The sequence below is a fragment of the Agelaius tricolor genome, unplaced genomic scaffold (genome assembly GCF_023055355.1).
Source record: "Agelaius tricolor isolate 1412-34295 unplaced genomic scaffold, bAgeTri1.0.p SCAF_2, whole genome shotgun sequence".
NCBI lineage: Eukaryota > Metazoa > Chordata > Aves > Passeriformes > Icteridae > Agelaius > Agelaius tricolor.
This window is the reverse complement of record NW_027269262.1, coordinates 20,431,637-20,454,042: the sequence shown is the minus strand read 5'-3', so window position 1 is coordinate 20,454,042 and position 22,406 is coordinate 20,431,637.

The window sequence follows — 22,406 nt, the reverse complement described above, 5'->3', positions numbered from 1 at the left end:
GATGTTCTTGGGGCTTGGGATTCATGTTCTTCCCAATTATAGGTTTCCTAAAATTCTAGTTACCTAGAGTAATACACATAGGATTACATTATTTGCTTCATAAAATTAATATTTTGTTGTTGCTTTTGTTGTTGCTTCTGCAACACATATGTGCAGCACTTAGTACATGATTAGAAATAATTTATAGATTTTTCCCACTTCTCACTGGTTCACATTTTCAAGTATCTTGTCTGCTTCAATTGTTATTGTTATTGCTAAGAGTGTGTTTTAGCTACAGTTTTATCTGTGTTTCAGTGCTTTGCATTTTATTAACAGTCATCTATCATATCTTCTCAAACACAGGATGTGGTTTTTGGCTGCGGCACTCTGAAACTTTCTGCAGCTTTAGAGAAACTGTTAAATTTAGAGGACAGGAGATATTTTTCTTTAGATAACAAATAATAAATAGGTAGACAAAGTTTGGTATCTTACTAAAATGTATTTCCTAATTTCAAACATTTATAAAAGTTATTATCTGCTAAAGGGTCTTGTTCAATTTCGGAGTGTCTAAATTCCACCAAAGATCACAAGCTTAATAAATGTTTGCTCCTGGCAAGCCCCAAATATCTTCCTATCTGCCTTATTTAAACTCTTTGTATCACCTTGTTAGGTGTGTCTTTTTCTCTCTGACTAGAAACAGCAACATGGATGAAATTCAAACCAACTATATAGGCTTTCCATGACAGAAGTATGAATTTACAGTCACAGATTTTGAAAAAAGTAATTTACATGAAATAGAGATGCAACATATTTCATGAAAGAAAAGATAAACATTGATTAACCCTTGTAGCATGACAAGAAAAGGTAGTGAGCCTGATCTTTTTTCCTAGACTCATTTGTACTCTAGTCTCTTCTTGTTTTGTGCATATGAGAACATAAGCAATACCTTTCAGAGAAAAAAATTGAAAAATTCTTTAGAAATGGTTGAGATTGTTAAGTTCAGATGAGAAGTAAGATCTAAATGTACGTTAGTATCAAAACAAAGTAACAGATCAAATGTTAAGGTTCTTGGTTTTCCTCTCTTCTGATTTGTATCTCTTTGATGAAATTCTTGCTCTCCTATTCTTCCCATCATTCCTCCCTACCTGTTCTAAGTTTTAAATTATATAATTTTTTTCCTTTCCCCAGATAATTATTAGATTATTTACTACTGCTTGGATAAAACAAACACCCTTGATGTTTTTAACTTTCTGATTACTCTGGGCTTTCCTGACTACGCCATGAAAGATTCAATACAGAAAGGGTGAAGGAAGGGAACTGACATCTGTTTTGGTTGCTAGAAAGTAATAAAGGATCTTTCATCATTTATAATTTGCATGTATTTTTTCTAATTGGAAACCTACATTGTCTTGTGACTCACCCATCCCCTGCTTTTCCACTTTTTGCATTCTTAATCTATCTTACAAGGACTGATAGCTTACCTAGAAACCCAGCTACTTTCATAGGAGAATGGCTGCTACTTTTATGAAGTTATCTTCTCCTATATTCCTCATATCATGCTGACCAATAAAACATAAATGGCAAATGGCCATGATGCTGGACACAGGTGATCCTGCCAAGATCACTGCTGTTGAGTTTTCTTTCATCATCACCTCATGTGGTCTAATAATTTGAATTTGATTATTTTAACTAAAGCATTTTTTTACCAACCAATTTACTGAATCAGGCATAAATATATTTTTCTTTCTCATGGCATTGTATGTTCACACTCACACAGAATGTACTGTTCGAAGGAGGCTTTGTGCTAAGCAGAAAAAAACTAAAGTCTGTATTTCAGGGTCATGCTGGACCACTCCTTTAGGAAATATTATGACTGCCACCTATATTCACACAGCTTTTACTGCAAAACCAGAACCTCACTTTCAAATTGCTTCAGACCTCTTTTTCTTCCAATGGCAATTTTATCAGCAGAAGCACTCCTACACTCAAAAGTGGTATGAAAGCATGTATTTCCTGAAAAGCTTACTTTTCAGATGTCACTGCTTAAAAAAGTTGAAAGTCTTGCTTTTGCAGCTAACTTGCAATGTTAGAAAGAAAGAAAAAGAAGTTTTTATACAGTAACATCATTATATAAAATCTACCTTTTCTTAGATCATTTTAGTGTGCAAAAATACAAAGGGCTGAAATTCACAGTGGTTAATTTTTTATGCTGAGGATATTCAGAGCATATATACATTTCACAATTTTTTCAGCTTTATTTCTGTATTTGCATCACTTTTAAGTGCTTGGTTTACTTTAGCTGTCGAAGTCTGCAGTAATCTACTTTGAATTTCTTCTCTGCTTAAGAAATAACTCCCTCTTCCCCTTGAAATGAAGTTTTTCCCTTGCCATTAAATTTGAAGTCCTGGCACTTTTAGTCTAATTTATTTCATATATGCAATATGTCTTTCCAGTCAGAATGAAATGATTATTTTTCCTTTCCTAAACTGCTAGACTTCTGGGGTCATTTCTCTTCAACTTTAGGAATGGGGAATCCAGTGGGTGAGTAGGTTCAGATTACATGTTTTTGTCCTGTGAAATTTAAGACCTTTTCAAGTTATAGTGGTTCCCCAACCCCTTTTATACAAGGCATGCTAAATATTTTTCATTGGGAGAAAAAACAAAAAACAGAAAATAAATTCATTTTTACCACACACACAGCTACTCAGCTTTTCTGAAACTGGTTGCAAATACTCTCTTCTCAATGTTCCTATTTTGCTATTTTAATGTATCAGGCCTAGAACTTTCAGACTATTATCTTCAAAATTTCCATTTTTACTTTTTTCCCCTCCCATTTCCATTATCCTCCCATTACAAAATAATTTTGCTTTTAAAATACATTTCTGGTAGTGCTGCAGAAAATTCAGTCATCCAAGTCTGGGTTTCTGGAATACCCAATCACTGTGCAGTGCAGTTTTTCCATAGCCCATCTGATGTCCTTTGTCCCTCTGTGAATGGAGGCTTTAGACTTGTGATGAAGTTTTGTGGAGAAATAATTGCAAGTCACATAAGTGAGTTATGTAATCGAAGAAAAAGGGCAGGTCTGAATCCAGCAGTTCAAAACCAGAAAAGTCAGTTTCAGGTGGAATTTACTATATCTTTTAAGAAGAGATTTTGAGTGGCAAAGCATAATTGGTAGAAGGTTAACAAGAGAAAAGTTCTGTTGTGCTACTAAGTCAGCTAGATTTGCCCATGACAAAGAGTGCAGAGGAACAAGAAGAAAGCTGGCAATCAGGATTCATGCTTCAATAGACCAATACTTACAAAAAGAAAGAGAAAAGACAGAGAAATACGCCCTCAGAAAAATGTGATGGTTAGGTAACTCCGAAGTATTCAAGTCTCTGTGCTGCCTGGCTGGAAACAAGAATACAGCAATCTTCATGAATATTTTGGCTGCTTCTGCAGGAGATCTGTACACTTCAGTGACCAGCTGTCATCTGAGCAGGCTATATCTAAAAAAAGTATACAGAATATTTTCTGTAATGTGGGTATCTAGCAAGCAGAGAAAAAAGGGATCTTGAGGGTCCTACTATGACAGCTTCAGAGTTTGGTTTATACTAGATCTTTGAATACTCTGTTAGGTATGAAACTCGGTGTAAAGTGTTTTTCAACATAGTGGTTAAGAGAAACAAAGGATGATAAACACATGGATGCTCAGCTTGTGAGGAGGCAGTAATACCTTATGTCAGCATACTCAGATAGTACTAAGACACAGGGAACTACCTGGGTAGTGTTCCTGCAATATGGAAGTGACAGGAAATAGAAATTAAGTGCCTAGACACAGAATCAAGTTACAGAGCATCTTGGAATTTCAAAAGATTCCCTATGAAAAAAAAAATAGCTTTGAGTAACCTGAACCTTCCAGTTTGGAAGGCAATTTCCTTGCACTATCTGAGGGAACAAAAGAATGGGACTGACATTCTTTCCTCTCTTTCACATTCCTTTTGTCTCTATAGAAGAGTGGGATTATATCACTGCATTTTATTCTTGTTGAGACAAATTATCCTGGTGCCTATAGCCCCATGCTTCAGGCACCCTACAAATTTGTTGTAAGAACAGATTCACAAAGTCTCACCATCTGAGTGTGTCCAAAACAGTGACCAATGCCTTCAGCTTGTTGGGAGCAGTGACTTAGATGGGTGGATTTAGGGGTCATGTTTAAATACAGTTTGAGACATCAGTCATAACACAGACAAAAAGTCTGAGGAGCACAAAGTTGAATTGCTTGAACATCATCCTATAAGCCTGTATGACTCACAGTTCATAGAAGCAAATTGCCATGGTTGCTGTCAGCCCCAGAAAGGCCAGTGACCAAAATAGAAGCTTTCATTTACTCTTTTACCTCAGAGACAGGTAAACAGGTTGAGGCATGTTTTTGAACAATGAAGTCAGGTTTGAATTTCCTCTGACACAGCTGACTATGGAGTTACTGATTTGGTCCTGTCTGCTTCATTTTATCAGCAATAAATGAGTTTGAAAGAAAAAGATGGAAAAGAAACTGCAATTTTAGTTTTTTTCTTGAATGAATGAACTTCAAAAATATATTTTATTCCTTTTCACCTCTGTATATTTCTTGTTGATCCTATATGGCAAGAAGCATATTTTCAAAAGAAAAACATCTCTTGCTGTATTAAAAAAGGTAGTTGCATCCCTATCTATTAATCAAAGATTTTTTTTCATCTGTGTTATCAGACAAAGAGGGAGTTATGATTTAAAACTCTAACCTAGTATAAGGCAAAAATACACACAGCACTTTGCTTTGGGGCTTTTATCAAACAATACATTACTTGCATAACCATTCTCCTTGATATGTAATGGTCTTGTGACTGGTCTGTACTTTCACATGACTGTAGTAGAATTTTTAACTTGTTTAAAAATAAAACCATAAGAAGAATATTAGCTAATCAGACTAGATGTTTTTAAGTGTAGAACTAATCAGAGAGATTTTTTGTGATACATATTTCTTTTGTTTTCAATTTCTCCTTTAGAAAATACATAATCAACAAGAGTGATTTCTATGTCTTCAAAAGACGTGTGATTTGAGATTGGAATGCAGATAATATTTACAGTATGTGGTGGTGTATCCTGAAAAGTCCTTAATAACATCTCAAAGTGCAAAACAGTTCTTTAAGAATGAGGAATTTAAGAAAGAAAAATGGAGCTTATTCTTTCTTCTTCTTGCAGCTCAGATATCTTTCAAATATTGCACAAATGAAAACATTGTCAAGTGCTTGTCATGAAAAATCTCCAAAGTATTTCTTAAAAGAACCTAAATATGAAACTATCATCAAAAAATTAAACTACATATAAAACTTCAGCATCTGACTCAAAATACATTCTAGGATGGAAAATATTTCAAATAATGAAAGCATGGCAAAGAAACATAAGGAAAAAATTAATCCATAAAAATTTATTTAAAATCATCTTATATGCTTTCAAATTTGGGCCATTTGCATGATTTCACAGAGTGCTCCTCAAAATGTTTCTGCATGTCTCTAAAGAGTGTTATGATAGAGGTTTGTGGTGGGTTTATGCAGTTGTTGCATCACACATATCAAGTGATTTTTATGTCAGATGGTGTTGCCAGGAAGCTCTTTTCCAAAAAATAATTTGCAAAATGAGCTAGTATTAGATCACAGTGCTTCTCAATCCATTTTAATTTTCTGGCTTAAGGAATAACTGTTCTCATAGAACAGATTTCCAGAAGTTACTCATCTTCACTTTTGTGCCAGGTTTTCAAGGATCTTTGCAGTAATTGAGGCTCAGAAGTGAGTGGTTAGAGCCTTTCAGGGGCCCCACTCTACTAGCAAGGTTTTTCATGATCTATCTCAAAATCTCACTGTGGGACTACTTTAAAATTCTGTCCTTGTTTATTATTTGAGCAATTTTGAAAATCTGGTTCCATTGTTGCATAATTTGATTAATGACATGTAGAGATTTAACAGTGGCAGAAAAATATTACTGCAAGCAAATCTCTGCAACTTGACATGCCTGAGCAATTCCTCTCAATGAATCATATCTGTGACGTGGAAGTAATTAATAAACCAGAAGGATTACTCTTAGAGATGAACTGTGTAAAAGATTAAATGCTCTGCTGCATGGCAAGTGTGCTGGCTGGAGCATGGTGCTCTGATGCAAGGCACTCATCACTATAAGAACACTTACCAGCTCTTGGCCTGCCTGATTCTGAGCATTTGCAAAGGATATAAGAAAACAGTTTTTGGAAGTCCATTTTATCCAAAAGCATGGGTCATAACTTGAGCTTATAATCCTTTACTGACCTTCCTATTTCACACTGAATATATCTATATATTTTTCAATATTTTGCTCAATATATGCCTGATACTCTGTTAAGGGTCAGGCTCAAGAAACAAAATCTTGCCACAGCAGCTTTATGTGACTACTGTAGGTTGAAATAGATTCTTTTTTCTTCTGTGACTTACAGAATATAGTTTCTTGATTGTTCTGACAAATTTCTAGCCACAGTTGTGCAAATTCAATGTGTTTAGAGCTAGTGAATCATCCCGCTAAAAACATGTTTGCCTATTCCTTGGCATACAGTCTTGTAAGAATATATGACATGACATCAATAAATCTGCTATCAGCTTGATTAAGATTTGTAAACATTGAGAATGAAAGGTTTGCATCTTACTTGCTAAATACAGAGAGACAAATTACCTTATTCATTGGGAGAAATAAATGGAAGCTCATATTCTTCCCATAATTTTTAAAGACATCCTCTTGTAGTAAAAAGATTAGCAATTACTGGTCAGCTTCAGACCTACATGCAAAGTCTTCAGAACTGCATGACTTCTTCCAGGGTGATTTCAAAGCATAGGTGCTGGATTGCATCTGTCTGTTAGATGTCAGTTTAATTGTGGTGCAGTCCCTTACATTTCACATCGCAGTCAAGTGGAACATGACTGTACATTTAGGGCAAGGCTTTCCAAACTCAAAACAACTTTTAAAAAAATCCCATAACAGCAATCAAATAAACAAAAATGTTAAGGTGTGTGAAAATATGAGTAAACATTGTCTGGGTCTTACATGTTACAAGATGCAAACTCTATTGTTAATTGATGCATAGTTGATCTAGGTTGCATTACTGAATTTGGCTACACAATTTGTTGTCCTGGCTTTCATGGGAAGTGACCACATTGCAGTTTCTTGAAGCAGAATTTCCTGACTTTGATAGACAGATGATGGAAATTGGTTCGAATATTCTATTTTTGTTTGGGAAAAGACCCCTCTGAAATTGGTGAGGGGCTGTCAGATTGTAAATATACTCACTGCCTATCTGAGAGTTGGGTAGTAATTAATGTTTACAGAACCCTTGGAAATAAGTGATCAAAGAAATTCAAAGCACTGTAATTTGTGCTTGAGGTTTGAACATTTTTGCACATCTCTCTACCCTACTCAAAGTTATAGTACAGTCATGATGAGCTGCGATTGTGGGCCAAAGAAAACTCCCTTTGGTAGAAAATACAACACTAATTTATATTTCCTTTGCATTGCACCTTCCATCATACTTGAACTGTTGTCATCTCAAAGATAAAAATGCAGTCCCTTGTCTAGTGGGCACAGTTTTACTTTGGTTTATTTCTAATGATAAGGTGGACAATTTAGAAAAGTGGGAGTAAAATTTCTTGCTGTTGCCTAGGATACACAATCAAATTGCTGGGGAAAAAATAGAGAGGATACAGAAGTTTCTGCTCTGAGGGAAAGTGCAATTTGCACCACGGCAGAGGAGAACACAGTAGCACTCGGCAAGTGGAATACATCAAGACACAAACATCTTATTAACCATGTTTTCTAACAGTAGAATTATATTCAAGTTGGCTGCATTTCCAGCAAAACAGGTCAGTGGTTTCTGGCTATACAGGTATTACAAATCAGCCTTATGCTGAATGGACAAATACAGGTAGTTTAATTTCCCTTAATGTAGCAACTTGTTAAATTTGGAGATCATGATCTAAATATCAAAAATCTTGATAAATCACTTACTTCACAATTTCTTTTCAAGAATCTATTATGTTTTTGTTTTGACACTGAAGAAAAAGTAGACTGAATTCTGGAAGAAGCTGCAAAAAATAATTAAGTTTTGACACTGCTTTTTCTCTGCTATTTTTTAGGTAAATAGACACTGATAAACCTGATGGACTGAGGTGAATAATTAATGCACCTGTTCTATAAAATTTCCAAATTATTTTATTTTGCTTTTGTAAAAGATAATGCTAATTTGGAACTGTAATTAAATAAGCAAAAGAAAAGGCATGACACATACTATCACACATAATAATTATATTAGAATTTCTAATTGATTTCCTTCCCCAGATCTAGAGATTATGTACATTTTTTAGGAAAAAAATTCATATAGGCCTCATCTTCTTGGAGGTCCCTCTTTAAAAGTGAAATGATGCATCCTTTTTCTGCATAAAACTCCTTCTTTTTCATTTTAACAAAATGGTCTATCTGGTTTCCAGGTACCAACAATGGGTTGGTAGGATATCATCTTCAGTCAAGAAAAGGTGAATGCAGCCAACTGTGCTACCAGATAGCATTGGTAGCATTGCATTGTTGGTTGCATTCACCTTTTCTTGACTAAAGATTTAGAACCCTGTGGAAATTACTGTGTTTATTATTGTAAATGCACCTGAGATCAAGACTAACTTTTCTTGACTTAATTAATGTGTTTTGCCTTTCAAAATCACCTTTCCTTTTTTTACAGAAGAAAATAGCTCTTTCCAAACATAAATATCCTTTAAAACATCAGCTTCTTGAATACTGTTCTACTTTTCTACACCCTGAATTTGTAGATGTTCACACTGCCTGACTGAAAGAGATTGATCCTTATCTAATGAACAGCTCATTCCAATTGCTAAACCAGGAAATGAAAGTTGTTACTGTCTCTAGACAGGAAAAGTGAGACAAGGGAGCAGAGTGTAACAGGCCTCAGTACATCCTCTATCAGCCTTTGTACAGGTCCACTCACAGCCAATATCAATTGAAAGCAATACAAACATAGGGGACCCTATTAAAGAATGTTACATTAATCAAGACCTTAAAGAACTTAAAAATAACCAAGACCTTATGCATCACTTTTTTGACACTGTTTCAGTACCATGATTTTTGGGTTGCATGCCTGTATGGTGAAGTCAGCTTTTTCAGGCTTAAAATAGTGAAATCACTACTCAAATGACATATGTTTTAATTCTGGGAATCATCCAGCTAGTATTTTAATACAAGGAAACAAGGCTGCCAGGAGACAATATAATTTGTTCTTGTTTTATTTTTTGCTTATGAAACAGTGATTTTTCATCTTTAGCTTAGGAGAATTTTACTTTTGGAGGAAGAGAAAGTCAATCCTTAGTTACATCATCGGTGTTCATAACCATCACACTAATGCATTCAAAGTTTGGAACAGCTAGTCTATAGCCCAGAAGAGGATAAAACTCAGTGTGTTAATGTCTATCCTTTTCTTTCAATCATAATTACTCATTACATATATGGTACAGCCCAACCACCAAAGACTCTTCAATATCAGTAAAACTAGAGTCCTTCTAAAAATATTAAACAGAGCTGAATTATATTTGCAGGGAATACTGAGCCCATATTTTATTCCAATTTGTTTTTATTATGTGAATTTAGTTCTGGAGGAAGATGCCATATTCACAGCTCTGGAAGTGTTGTTTACTGTCTTAGGACTGATCCTGCAAAGCAAAGTCAGTAATGCTGACTTCCCAAATGCTTTAGTCCTGGTGTAATCACTTGTAAGGTGAGAACAAATCCACGAACAATAAAGTTGAGTTAGTGCCAGTATAGCAGTTTATTGATTAAAAAATAAAGTAAACAGTTCTGCTTGAAAAGATGCTGCACTGTCTAGCTGTCACATGTAATAAAATAGCATTTTGTGGTAAACTGCACCAAAAGTGAACTGTTCCTTCTTCTAGATATCAGTATCAGACTCTGACACAGGAAGACTTAAAATCCCTTACAAAGGCAACAAAATTTTATAGTAATAAATAATATTTTAAATTTTATTTTTGACATGGTATCAATGATGTGGAGTCAATAATCTGTGACAATCAATAAAGCTGAACAAGCAAGAAAAAAAGAACTGATTTTCTTTACTTGAGATTATGACCACATGATTTTGACAGCATCACCTGGATTTTAATTTGAGATGATACAAGAAGGGATAAGACCTATATGTTTTTACAAAATTTAGATGTCACCATGATGCCCCAAAACACTATTAAATTATGAATAACAGGAAATTCTTTATCTGAAACACATCTTTATACCAAACAAGATAAAAGTGAAGTGCACTTGCTGTAGGATGAAGTAATCAATTTAGAGTCAAGACCTTAGCTTTTCATTATATTTAATAGCAGACATTTCCCATTTTAGGTTTCCTCTAATGTTAAAAGGGACAAAATGAAATAAAATCTCCACAGAGCAGAAACAATCCACCCCTAAAATCTCTGTGAGTCATAAATTCAGAAAGTGCCTAATAAAGGACCTAATTCTTTTATATGTTTGCTGATGCATATCTTCAAAATACTTCACTTTTCTAGTTTTTCTTTCAACAGAGCTGCTCAAGGATAAAGCATCAAGAAAGTGAGAACTAGACAAACTTTTTCACTTGCCTATCAGTTTAAGCAGTCTGTGAAACTTCATTTGAGAGTGCATACATTTTGACAAAAATAACATACTTTTTTATTCCTTCCCCACCCTGGGATTTTGGCAATTGAATTTATCTAAGATTTTGAAATGAGAGGAGAAAAAAAAAACCAAACCAAAAGCCTTTCAACTAGCAGGATGTTGAGCTTTTAAAGTTCTATTTTTATTTTAAATTGTATTTTAATTGATTGCCGATTGTGCAATAGAAATAGAAATCTACTCAATAGAAAAACTACAGGAACACATTAGCAAAGCAAGGTTTTTGCCAGTGTGTGTCTACAGTGACCTGTGGTATGCTCACCATGTAATTCACTCTCTGGTTTCTTTGCTGAGGCTGTCAACAATGGGGACAATTAGAACTAATTGTAATGGTAAATTTAATTGTCTGGATGACTATACATTATGTGGGCAGTGATGTGCTTAATGACCCTTGGTTGCTACTGACCCAATGTATTTTATCCCTCACTGCTCTTATTTTTATCTGCCTATCATTGTTTTGGGTGTCATGAACCCACTGAAGCCATTTTGTCTTTCTCTGACACAATCAGTGCCAAAATCTGTGACAAACAATTTGTCTCTCATGTATAATTTTAGGATGAAAACACATCCATCAGGAAAGTTATCTGAGTTTGATATTCAAGCAAGAGACAATCCCTTGGGTCTATTAGGAAAGTTTTAATGTGATTTAGTAGAAGCATATCATAATATACTTTATATATAATAATTTTATAGTAATATTATAGTAGAAGCATACTTTACTGTATTATATGATAGCCTTATAGAAATAATAGTCTGAAGACCTTATTTAAATGCTCTGGTTTCTTCTTTCTTTTTTTTCTTTCTTTCTTTCTTTTTTTTCTTTTTTCTTTTTTAAATTCAGTATTGCAAGACGAAGACAGGGACGCTGGATCAGAGTGCAGCTCTGGGATAATGATCTCAAACTGCCACATTTCAAATCAAACTATATTGATGCACAAGTGTTTTAGTTCAAGGGTTTTCTTCTCTGCTGTGTGACTTGAAGGTGACTTTGTGTGATAAAAGCTAGTGCAGAGGAGAAATCATTGTCTTTATACACAAATAATGGTCCTAGAAGTCTCTCTGGGCAAGAAAAAATGAATGAGTATTTTTCCTCCTTCATTTTCACCACATTACTCCATTATTTTCATATACAATTATTGTAACTTCAATTAATAGAAAAGGGAAATCAGAGGTCAGGATGCTCTAAACAGCTGTAACAAAGATACTTGTGCATAATATATTGGATGATGTGTTTGATTATAGGGCCCAACACTGGCCAAACCAAAGTGAAATAACAGAAAATTCTTATAAAGGAGACCCAATGCAATGCCTGACTCTAATGGATTCTACTCTAAGCAGTCACTGAGGGATGATATGAAACAAATGAGCAGACATGGTGGGCAAAGGGGAAAGGAAAAGACAAATAAACAATTTTAATGTGACCAAAATCACAGCCACCTAAATCATAGATTATCTTGGGTTGGAGGGGACCTTAGAGATCTGAAGATGATGTGCCAGGATGCCACACAATAGATCATTTTGCTCAGGGCCCGATCCAACCTGGCCTTGAACACTCCAAAGGGTGGGACATCTACAATTTACCTGGGCAGCCTGTTCCAATGCCTCACCATCCTCACAATGAAGAATTTCTTCCTAACATCTAATCTAAATCTCTCTTCTTTTAGTTTAAATTCATTACCCCTTGTCCAGTCGCTATCTGCCCATGTAAAAAGTCCCTCTTGCTCTCCTTTTTTAAGCCCCCTTCAAGCACTGAACATCTGCAGTACGGTGTCAGCCAGAAACTTCTCTTCTCCAGGCTGAGCAACCCCAGGCCTCTCAGCCTGTATTTGTAGCAGAGGTGCTCCATCCCTCCAGTCATTTCTGTGGCCTTCTTCTGGCCTCACTCCAGAAGGTCCATGCCTTGCTTTTGCTGAGGACCCCAGCCACAGATGCAGTACTCCAGCTGGGGTCTCACAAGACCATTCATTCCAAATGATTTACAGTGATATGGACCATAACAGTTTGAATTCATTTATATGTAGCAACTTTTCCCTGCTTCCATAAACAGCCTTAGCAGGTCAAAAAGTCTTTAGTTTCATCCGTCATAATTGTAACTTTGTATCTATTAGAAATCTTATCTTTATATTTTGTAACTGGGACTCACATTACTTTCTTGCACTTGTCAAAGTGCACTCTGTGACTGAATAAATACAAATATTGCTTGCAAAACCTCATCTGTATTTCTTTCTATGAACAATTCCAATTACCCTAATGTCATTCTGTTAACTTTTTCTGGAAAGAAAATTTCAAAAAGATACCTTTCACAGGCTGCAAGCACAAGACCTGTACAGCTACAATAACCAGATATTTATATACTCATTATTTTTCATCCCTCACCTAAATTTAATTGCACAGTCTAGCCTGTTGTGAATCAATGAGCTTTTAGAAAAAGATGAGTATATGTAAACATAAATGCACTATTGAGGGATATATTCACCTTTTAATATAAATAATGGGCAAAATTTTCAAGGAGGTGTAGAACTGGGTGTAGACCTCTCAGTTCTGTTGTCTTGAGCTACACATGGAACTGCAGGTAAATACAGACCTAAAGACTTGTGCAGATGCAGAGCAGTCAGGCTTGTGCACACCAAGTGGCAATGAAAGTGTGGAGGGCAGTGGGAGCTGACCCTCGGGCTGCTTCCACAGGAAGTTCAACATTTCTGCTGTGACTTTATTGTCTCCATGAGGCTCATTAGCTTAGGAGTAACACTGGATAAAAGGCACTAAAGTCCATTTGGGTCTGAGCTAATACCTCTGTGAGTTGACCTGAACACTCTGGGAAATGCAGTGCCTCAGGAAACTCCCCTCCTGGAGCCTTTGCCTCTAGCAAGATATCTGGGAGAGTGCAAACCTAGAGGACTGCTGGCATCCTAGAAAAAAATTCTTTGGTGGAGTTTAATATCCTGCTTTAGACCTAATAAAGCTTCAAGGTCACTGCAGACATACAAAATTGTTCAGAACTGAGAGAGGATTTGGGCTCAAAGTCATAATAATGTGTCAGTGTGTTTTTAATGTGTGAAATAAATCTTTTAATTTTTAACTCCATCTAGCTTCTTTTTGGTATACTTTATAATTTCTTTCATAGGAAAAATTCTCTTTAGTTTGAAGAAGAGAATTTTCTGATAAGAATGTCCTAAGCAGGTCCATCCAACAGGCTGCTGGGTGTGTTTAAATTCTAATCAATATGTATACTGAGATATGTGGTTATTTGCAAGCAAGCCAGCTCTGTATGTCTAGGCTGCTATGAAACCTTACAGAAAATTAAACAGAAACTGGGCTCTGAGCCCAGGAAAACCAAACCACCACTGCCAAAAAACAATACACTGACATAATACCAATTAGTCTCATTAGCTTTGTGTTTGCAAAAATCTTTTCTTAGCAGTGTTATTTTTTAAAGCCCCCTCAGCCTGATTCTGCTTGTAGTAAGCATGTAATTCTCTACTTTAACTTGTCCTGTGATGTTTCAGTGCTCAGATCTGCAAATCCAATACATTATTTTTTGCTCATGAAACATACCTAAAATCATGTCTCTGTCTTTGATAAAAAAGTGTCCATGATGCAGTCCTTCAGAAAAAAGTGAACATATAGCTCCTCCTCTTTTCCCAAGGGGAGGATCCAAAGTGTGTATTTCTTTTTGTGAGGTGTAAATTATTTCTTACTTCAATAGTGAGTAAGGCCAGCTGCAGGCACTGCCAAGGTTGTACAGGAAAGATCATGTTATAAGTTTTGTTCAATAAATAATTACGCTCCTTTTGCATGGTTTCTTTGAGGCTTTTGATCACAAGAATGAACGTCTATTCATTTGGGTTTTTTTCTCTCCTGTTTACAAATGACTGAGTCATTACTGTGTGATCCTGAGGGGTTCACAATCCAACAATGGAGTGAATCAGCCAAAACAGTCATGTCCTCCTTTAAATGAGCAGATTGTGGGTATTCAGAAACACCTCATGCTTACATTGTTGATTGTTAGAGCCACAGGGAGAGGAGCTTGCCTTGTGATAAAATGCTACTGGCACACATTTCATTAAGGATTTTTATATTTGTATCCTGTGTTTTCTGGATGCTATTGAGAAGTCTTGCAGGAAATAGGCATTTTCAGGTGCATTTGAATATATGGAAACGTGGCAAAGTCTGCCAGAGCATGAAATCAGATTAAATGAAAATACTGAGTCATGGAGTGGCAGTGGAGGATGCTGTGCTCAGAACAGCATTGTTGGTGGCAGACAGGCTGACAGGCCATGGTAGGACACGGTTTGATTTCTCAGGAAAAAAAAGTAATTTTATTTGTGGCAGTGCTGTTCCATTCTTGGTTCATCTCATCTGTACATCAGATTTTGAAATCTCTGCACAGCCAAAACAGAGCAGGGAATGTGTAAACCTGAAATGTCTCAGTCTGGTCTCAGCAGAACATTTCAGTTTAATTATATATTCTCCTTTCATTTTGTTTGATTGTAGCATTTGCAAGAGTTTCATGTTGAAGCCACATAACTTTTCAGTGGCATAGGATGGATAGATCAATTATAGATCAGTTGATCACTGATTTGTTGGCATCTCAAGATAATAGCTGGAACGAGATATGAAAAGCAACATTCAAACAGGATATTAAATTTGATTGAATAGAGACACAAAACTAAATGAATATAGTGCAGCATAGACCTAACTTACCCAGTTTCTTGCACCTTGTTGATTAACACAACATTAAGTGAACACAAGCTACTGCAAAACACTGGTTATCAGAATCTGAAAGAAATGATTGCAGTTTAAAGAACTGCACAAACAGACCCAGCTTAAAAATATTGGGTTTAAAATCCTTGCAGTTTCTTCAAATTATATAATGTTTAAGAAAATAACCATGCATTTAATAGAAAATAGCCATACATGCTGAAGAAATCAAAATTCCATCCTTTAAAGCAAGAAGAGGAAGCTCTCCTGCTGCTTATATCTTCTATTTCAAAGTCCATAATCGCACCGATAAATCGGTGTTTTGGCGTATAAGGTTTTAGGAAAAGAGTGGGACCGTAACATCTGAAAATTAATTCCTGAACATTTCTGGTATGTCTTTATAAAATGTAGTAAGCTAGAGCAATAAAATAATTCTTTAGGAAACAAACAGCTTTAAATTGTTCAGTTGAAGACTCTAGATGTACTACCTCCAATTAAATCCACTGACCAATGAAAATATGATCATTCAGCTTTATAATGTGACATTTCAGACACTTGGTTGCTTTTTTTTTTCAGATTCTTCTTCTATAAATAAAATAATGAAGTTATTCAGGGAGACACTTAAAAGACCAGAAAAATACAATAAAATAGTACTTTTTTCAGTGTCATCTACATCAAATCAACTTAATGAAGCCACGGGACACTTTTTTAGTCACTTCTAAATTTCAGCCTTCATTGTGCCCACCAACACTTGGAACCTGTCATTCACTTTTGTACACTGTTTCTTCATCACAACCAAGGCAACTTTTTTTCTCTATAATTTTTTCCTTTTCAAACCAATTAATATGAAGAGTAAGTTTTCTTTGTATTTTAAGAGAAAAATCAGTTCAAGGTCTTGGTGCCTGCTGTTGATATATTTTTTTTTAACTTTTCATGAACATGCAGGGACCTCTGTCAATCAGTCAATGCACAAACAGACCCAGCCCCTGTTATGAAGAACTTGCAGCCACAGCTGACAGCAGGCAGACACTGAAGACTAACAGGGAAAGAAAGGGCTTGTGGAAGAAGTTGTGAAATGATCTTTGCTAACACAAGCACAGCCCCGATTGCTCAGAAATAGTGAAACAACAGCAGCAGTTCTCATTTGTCAGACATTCCTACAGAAAGTCTTTTCTGGAGCAAATCCAGTCTTGTCTGGTTAAGCTGTCTGTAGGAGTCATGTGCTGTTTCTGCCTTGCCCCCTGAAAGGCTGTTCCTAGCAGCAGTCTTGTGTTGTCCATCTCCCTTGCCTCACCTTGGCACTGAGCTGCAGCCCTCAGCCTCTGGCCTGGATCTAGAAGACTTGCTTTGGTCTTTGCCATGCCCATGTGTCCCCCACTGTCTCCTGGGGAACAGGATGAGACTGAAGGGCCATGATGCCTGCATGTAAGTGCTGTTTTGCAAGTAATTTTCTTCAGCAGAATAATTTTGCATTATCTAATTGCAATCAAGCAACCAGTCAGTAATCGGTGTTTCCGAATCTGCTTTACATTCTGTCAAGCAGAGACAACGCTTTAGGATGAGCTGCAAGGTCTTTTTGTCAAGCTAGCAAAGGTTATGTGAGGATATAGAGAGGACACTTTCATAGCTTTTAACCATCACAGAATTGCTTCATGTTTGCTTATTTGGATATACCAGAAATACTCACTTTGAGCACAGTAGCACAGTACAGGTGGATGTATTAAGATGGTAACCACCATACTCAAGCTCTAATGCCTCTAGAATCATTGTTCTCATAACCCTCAGAAGTTGTGTTTGATTGAACTTGGTTTTATTATTTGCCAGCTGCCTTCTAATATCTCCTTTTTATTACTTATTTTTTTCTGCTGGTTGCTCAGATACCAGTGTGGTGCTATCTTTCTTATCTAGTTGCTAGTCACAATTTGTAACTAACCTCCTGAGAAGGATTCACTTGCAAATTTGATTCATTTTGATGGAATACGTCATGAACGGGCATCTTGAAAACTTGAAGAGTTCCTTTCTCTGTTAATCTTACAAGTGGATACTCTGGTTTGTTTTTGTGAAACTGCCTTTTGCAGGGATCGTTTGGCAGCAGATGTAAAATCCCTCCCATGAATTCTACCTTGAGAATCCATGTTTCTTGTTACTGCATTGAACATCATGGTCTAATAGATCTGAATTCTCAAAGCCTTGTGGAATTGCTGACGTTTTTCTTGCTGACCATGAATCAGATTATCTCTGCCTTTATGTGTTTAACTTGTCTTGTGTCATTATTACAGCATTTTCAATGGTGCTGGAAAAGTAAACAGGGATAAGTACAATATTGTGGGGTTTCCCTCTCCCCTCCAAAAAGACAGCATTTCTCCTTGTTTTATCCCAATGTCAACAAACTCCAATAGGAAAAGTAAGCATAAGCTGCAGTTAAGTAGCCTGGCTCACTCTCTGTCCCAGTTTGCTGATATACTAGCACCTCCTGCATCTTCTGCTCTGTATGAACACTTCTTCCTCTAAGTAACTGTGCTCACACTTTGGGGCCTTTGTTTAACCAGGTTGCTTTGGTTTTCTTAAAACACTTTTTATCCCAGTTCAGTGATACATACTCTGTGAGCTGAAAAGATCCACATCTTTCTCGTTGTGGTTGTTGTTCTTTGTTGATTTTTTTGGTTTTGTTTTTTTGTTTTGTTTTGTTTTGTTTTGTTTGTTAGTTTGTTAGATTGTGGTGGGGGTTTGGTAGGTTTTTTGGTTTTTTCATGGGTTTTTTTGGTTTTGGGTTTTTTTTTTTTTTGGTTTGGTTTGGTTTGTTTTTTGTTTTTTGTTTTTTTTTTTTTGTTTTTAACTCTGCAGTTTGGGGTCACCTTTCAGCCTAATCCCCCAGGCACTTCTGGCAGCAGCCTGAGTTGCCTAGCCTGGCTGCCTCTGGCCAGTGCAATGCAGTTTGTAAATTTCCTCAGCACTCTTGATGGGGTTCTGTCTTTTAGGAGGCATAATTCAGCCACAATTCTGTCACTCTGCTTTGTAACATTTGCCTAGATTGGATTAGTGTCTCTGCAGGTGGTCTGTCTCCAGCTACACTGCAATGAAATGAAAAGGACTGAAGGCAACTGAGCACACCAATCATTTCTCGGGGTAAACAGCCAGGCCAAAGCACTCTTTCTAACCAAGTGGAACTCACTCAAAAAATCCTAGTCACAAAAGCATTATTTTTCTGCATCAAAATCTTTTGGCCTACTGTTTGATGAGCTAGTGGTAGCAATCTGTCTGTGTTCAGACTACTTCCTCCACACAGTCTCTTCTTGGTGGAAGAGAAGTTCATTACTTCATAAGTAATGAATCACTGAATTTTCATCTATATCAGGGGAAAAAACTGGACAAAGTCACTGTCCCATTTGTGTAGGCTTTTTGGTTTTTTTCACTTAAGTATGTATAAGTCTCATTAATCTATTATACCTGAACTGTTGTATATACCTCTCTCGTAGTCTGTCACTTAGCAAAAGTGAGAAAAAAAGTTATTTTCCAACCCTTTGAAGACATTATTTGAAGCACTTTCAAGTAAATTTAAACTCCATAAAATTAATTTTTAAGTTAAAAATATTGTGCCAGAAACTATCCCCTTCTTAAACAAAATTCTATGAAATGTGAAATCTTAAACAAAATGAGTAAAACTTAACTTAGAATAAAAGTGCACGAGTCCCAAAGAGGAAATAAAATATGTCAATGGCACAATATTACCTATGATCCAAAAGCTGAATGGGTAATTCTTCAGTATTTTATTTTTATCTCTATTGGATCTGTTACTCTGTGATAAACACAGAAGAAGAAATTACTAGATTTTTCAAAAGTAATTGTTATCTTAAACACTGAACTATCTGCAAGCTTCAGAAATATGAATTTTACAAGAAGCCTTCTGCAATAATTTGCCACCTTCGTTTTGCACATGCCTTCCTAAAGTCGAGAGAATATTAAGGGCTTGGTTCTGTTCGCTAAACACAGGCATTCAAAGAAATCCAAGGATATCCAAGACATCCACATTACAGTACAAGAACCAAGATATGCCTGTCTGGACCTGTGATTCTTGTCTTGGATATTTTAAAATGCATTAAATATATATGACCAATAGAAACTCAGTTCCAAAAGTCCTTTTATTTCAGCTGCCAACCTGACAAATGCCTATGACACAGTTTTAGTGGGGCAGTTTGAATCATATTGGCCCTTCCTTTGTGCTCATGCCAATTTCTGTTGGTGCTTTTTGCAGATATAATTACTAAGAGCCGAGTCTTCAAACCTTTCAGGTGGGCATCCAGATGTGGCACTCATGGACATGCTGGCCTCTGAGCTGGACCTCAGCTGCCCCTTTGACTGCAGCAGACTGAAGGAAGTAGTGTTCTCAGGACTCTGTTTAAGAGCCCCTTGAACCCAGAATCACCTGAGATCTGCAGGCTGGGCTTTGTGCCACTTGGCAAGGAATGGCTTCACTGAGTCTCTGCCCGGCTGGTGAGCCCTTCCTGAGCCTCATGCCTGAGTTCTGTCAGGATGTGAGCAATGCTCTTCCCTGTTTGCAAAAGCACATTTCTTAATTCTCCTCAGAAATCCTCACAAAAGAAAGTCACTGTCATAGCCCTGAGGGCACCACCAACTCTGACCACCCCTGCCAACCCCTGGGGCTTGCCACACTTCCCACAGCCCAGGACCCCATGCCAGCCCCCAGGACTGGTCCTCATCTCCCCATGGCTCTGGCTGTGGGCTCCACCAAACCTCAGCCTTCACGGTGATTTCTGGTTTGCCCTTGGACCTGGCTCATACCTGTGGACTTGCTCAGCTGTGTCCATCCCTGGTTCCCCAGAATTCTGTCTCTTGCTGTGCCCTGACAGATATATAGTAAAACAGAGAATATGATCCCCTTTGTGTGATAAGATGCTCAAAAACTCTTTGTTCTAATGTCAGGAGGTTTTTGTTTGATGGTTTCCTGATTTCACCCACCTTGACCATAGTTCAGCTCAAGACAATAATTATCTAATTTCTTTTCATATAAATGATATCTAGGAAAATAAGACTACTGCTGTGCCCACAGTAAAGCATACAGAGAGCTTGACCATTGTTCAGCTCAAGACAATAGTTATCTAATTTCTTTCCATATAAATGATATCTAGAAAAATAAGACTACTGCTGTGCCCACAGTAAGCATACAGAGAGCTGGAACCTTCCATTTGTTAAAATGAAGTACTTTCTGATATGGTTATGCCCAGCCTCATCAGTTGAAGCTCCAGCCTTTTCATAGCATTGTTAGTTCAGAAGGAAATAAATAATGGAGGAGTGTGTGTGTACATTGAAGTGGGATCTAAACATCAATTTCTAATTCTTTACAAAGGATACTTCCAAGCAAAATATCCTCGGTGAGGATTGTTCAAGCACCAAGTTGCCCTGTGAGAAGTGTGAGCATGAGACAAACAGCCTTTTTCAGTCATCCAGTAAAAGACCCGATCACTTTTAGTTTCTATTTTAAGGGGAGTATCTTTAGGACTATGTCTGTGAAACCCAGAGATACTGCTCTACAGTTCAAAATAATATCTATTTTGTAAAAAGCAGTGGAATGTAAGACATACACATGTCCTTAATGACTCCTGCTGGCTGTCTGCTCAGTGCGCTGCCTTTCTGTGCCTTCCTTTTGGAGTTTTAGTTCCCTCCTTATATAGGGAGACTGGGTGCATGGGTATAAAATGCTGTGAAGCCTTGCACTGGAGACAGGATGCAGAAATGTCAGGTGATGTGAAATGATACTGTGATGCTTAAATTCACCAGTAAATGTAGCACACATGATGGCACACATAGTCCTTTCTTAGACCTAAGCAGGCCCTCTAAGCACCTGAGTGAGCCTCACACGCTGCATTGCAGTCCAATCTTTAGGTAGTATACATGCCCAAGCAGCTTAATTCAGGTTGCTCAAGTTGTGCACTCTCAGACATCCTTATTTCAGCTTGTCTAATAAAAAAATTGAATAATCCTTGATACAATAATTCCCTAAACAAATTTTTATGAAAGTCAAATAATTGGTGGAGGAGGACCAGACACTAATAACACCGTGTTAATCAAGAGTGTGGAGACAATTACATCACAGACTTTGCACTTGTGTCTCACTGTTGACAGGCATAGACATGACGCAGTTTGGGACTTTTAGTAAGATACAATTTTGTGCTTTAATTAAAATCTTTACTGGGTTACAGATTTATCCATTGTGTAGCAATGGAGAAAATTTGCACAAACGGCAGTAAAACCTGAGGTACTACCCCTATCAGTATGAGCTATAGGATGTTCAAGACTCAGGTCAAACAGGACTCAGAGGCCACTGGAGGCAAGAGGTGTCCGTGCTGCATCACACAGAGCACAGGCTCCTTCAGATGCTGAGAAGTAAGGAAGGATGGGGCAGGAAGGATTGCAATGTATACAGCTTGCACATCATGCTTGCCTCTATGCTTGATGCTTGTGTAACTCATTGAAAGACTGTAGTTAATTATCTGGGCCTGTAACAAAGTTTGGTTTTGTGAGGTATTTTTGTCTGTTATGTTTTGGTTTTTTTTGTTTTGGTTTTTTGTGTGGGGTTTTTATTTGTTGTTGTTGTTTTGGTGTTTTTATTTTTTATTTTATTTTTTTTTAAGATGTTGCCATTCTGCAGAGGTAGATGTCAAATTTCTCCCACAGGTTTTTCTCTAGAGGTTATAACCTGTGTTTGATCAGGAATCATTTGGAGGCTGTCAGCTCTGTGCTGCCTGGATGTCGGTTCTGTCTTCATTTTTGTTTTTTTTAATCTTTCTCTGTAAATGTTCCCTATCACATCATTATGTTTTTGGTTTTTTTCATGTTTCTTGCCTGCTTTTCTCAGGCTTCCAGAGTGCAGCCAGAGAAACTAACAGCTGAGTGACAAAGGACATTCAGGGCAGTGTGCATCTTCAGGGAGAGAGAGAGGAGGATGA